Source organism: Triplophysa dalaica, chromosome 25 (genome assembly GCF_015846415.1).
Source record: "Triplophysa dalaica isolate WHDGS20190420 chromosome 25, ASM1584641v1, whole genome shotgun sequence".
In the NCBI taxonomy this organism is placed as follows: domain Eukaryota; kingdom Metazoa; phylum Chordata; class Actinopteri; order Cypriniformes; family Nemacheilidae; genus Triplophysa; species Triplophysa dalaica.
Genome location: NC_079566.1, coordinates 16,258,954 through 16,261,453, shown reverse-complemented (window position 1 = coordinate 16,261,453; position 2,500 = coordinate 16,258,954). Strand labels below are relative to the sequence as shown.

General features: G+C 40.4%; 1 protein-coding gene across 3 annotated transcripts in view; it reads left to right on the top strand.

Moving 5' to 3' along the window:
- Window positions 1–2,500, top strand: part of LOC130415926 (F-actin-uncapping protein LRRC16A) — a 35,093-nt gene that overhangs the window by 13,362 nt on the left and 19,231 nt on the right. The gene's annotated exons all lie outside the window — the stretch shown is intronic.

The window sequence follows — 2,500 nt, the reverse complement described above, 5'->3', positions numbered from 1 at the left end:
AACCAGATTACGGTTGGGATGTCAATTTTGATATTCTTTTTGATGGCGTAAAAGGCTCTTCGTGCCTTGTCCCTCAGGTCATTCACAGCCTTGTTTAAGTTTCCGGTGTTACTAATGTTTATACCAAGATATGTGTAGTTCTTGGTGTGTTCTAGGGGGACGTTGTTTAGTTTGAAACGGTGATGTTGATTTTGGCTACTGGGCTTTTTTTGGAATATCATGACTCGAGTCTTCTTAAGGTTAACCGATAGGGCCCATGTTTGGCAGAAAGTGTGCAGGGTGTCCAGATGTTGCTGTAGACCCTCTTTTGTGGGTGACAGCAGCACCAGATCGTCTGCAAACAGGAGACATTTCACTTCGGTGTCTTGTAAGGTCGGGCCGGGTGCTGGTGACTGTTCTAGAGCTCCAGCTAGTTCATTCATGTAAATGTTAAATAGTGTAGGACTTAGACTACAGCCCTGTCTCACTCCACGACTCTGGGAGAGAAAGTCTGTGTGCTTGTTGCCAATTTTAACTTCAAATGTGTTATTGGTGTACATTGATTTGATGATGTCGTAGGTTTTTCCTCCGATGCCGCATTGAATCAACTGAAGAAAAAGTCCCTCATGCCAGATTGAGTCAAAAGCTTTTTTGAAGTCAACAAAGCATGAGTAGAGCTTTCTTTTATTTTGGTTTGTTTCTTTGTCAATTAAGGTATGAAGAGTGTATATATGATCGGATGTGCGGTATTTGGGTTGGAAACCAATTTGGCATTTTCTCAGGATGTTTTGGTTGTTTAGATATTGGATAAGTCTGCTGTTAAGGATGTTACAGAGGAGTTTACCTAGATTACTGTTTACACATATTCCGCGGTAATTATTAGGGTCGAATTTGTCTCCACTTTTATGGATTGGAGTTATGAGACCTTGGTTCCAGATTGTGGGAAATATACCTGTACTAAAGATGATATTAAACAGTTTGAGGATGGCGAGTGTAAGTTTTTGGTCTGCGTGTTTAATCATCTCGTTTAGGATACCGTCGATACCACTTGCTTTTTGGGATTTAAGTTTTGGTATATTTTGTTCTAGCTCAGCGAGTGTAATTGGATAGTCTAAAGGGTTTTGGTAATCTTTAATTGTTGACTCCAGAGTGCATAGTTTGTTGTGTAGGTTAGTTTGTTCATGGTTCTTGTTTATTTTACTAAAGAGGTTTGAGAAGTGCTTTATCCATACGTCTCCATTCTGAATGGGAAGATCTTCATGGTGGGGTTTGTTAAGTGTGTTCCAATGTTCCCATAAGCGATTTGTTTCTAGAGATTGTTCAATTGCTTTTAACTGGTTTTGTGTATCTTGTTTCTTTTTCTTCCTTAGTGTTTCCTTAAATTGTTTAACTTTTTCATGGTAGAGTTGGCGTGTGTTTACATTGTCAGCATCTCTGTGTTTCTGATTTGATAGAATTCTTACTTCTTTTCTAAGGTTTTTACACTCCTTATCAAACCATTTCTCATTTACAGGCTTAGGGTTTGGTTTTGTGTTAGTGGGTTTTAGGTCAGATAGGGTTGCAGATATTGTAAAAATTTGGTTAATCCTGTCTACTGCTAAATTTACACCTTCACTATCGTGTGGAAATGGGGTATCGAGGAATTTATTCAGTAGGATTTGAATTTTTGGTTCACGAGTTATACTTTTGTATGTATCTTCGCAATTTTGTTTCCACCTGAAAGTTTGTTTTAGGGTATGGAGGTGAGTTTGTTTTGATGCCTCTGTGTTAGGTTTGGATCTATTGAGGTAGAGAGTGATTTTACTGTGATCTGACAATGGGGATGGTGGGCTAACTGTGAACGCTCTGAGGGAGTTAGGATTCAGATCCGTGATGAAATAGTCTACCGTACTGTTACCCAGCTTAGAACTATAGGTGTACCTACCGTATGAATCTCCTCGTAGTCGTCCATTGACCATGTACAGACCCAGTGTGCGACAAAGATGGAGAAGTCTTAATCCATTTTTGTTTGTTTTTTTATCGTAGTTTAGTCTTTGTGTGTGTGTAGGTATGGAAAGGACATCTCCTCCTGGAATGTGTTTGTCTCCCTTGGAGTGAACTGAGTCTGACTCTTCGCCTGTCCTGGCATTTAGGTCACCGCAGATCAGAACATTGCCCTGTGACTGAAAGTAGTTGATCTCCTCTTCCAGGATCGTGAAACTGTCCTCATTGAAGTAGGGTGACTCTGCTGGAGGGATGTAGGTTGCACACAGGAAGATATTCTTATCTGTTGAAGTGATGGTCTTGTTGATTTCTATCCATGTGTAAAACTGGCCAGTTTTAGTCATTTTTATTGAGTGGGCGTATTCAGACTTATAACATATCAGCATTCCGCCTGAGTCTCTTCCTTGTGTGACACCAGGCAGTTTGACGGATGGAATGATGAATTCTCTGTAGTTTGTAGGGCGACCGGTGGGTCCGTCTCCTCTACTCCATGTCTCCTGTAGGATGAGGATGGTTGAGTTTTTTGTTTCAGAGCTGA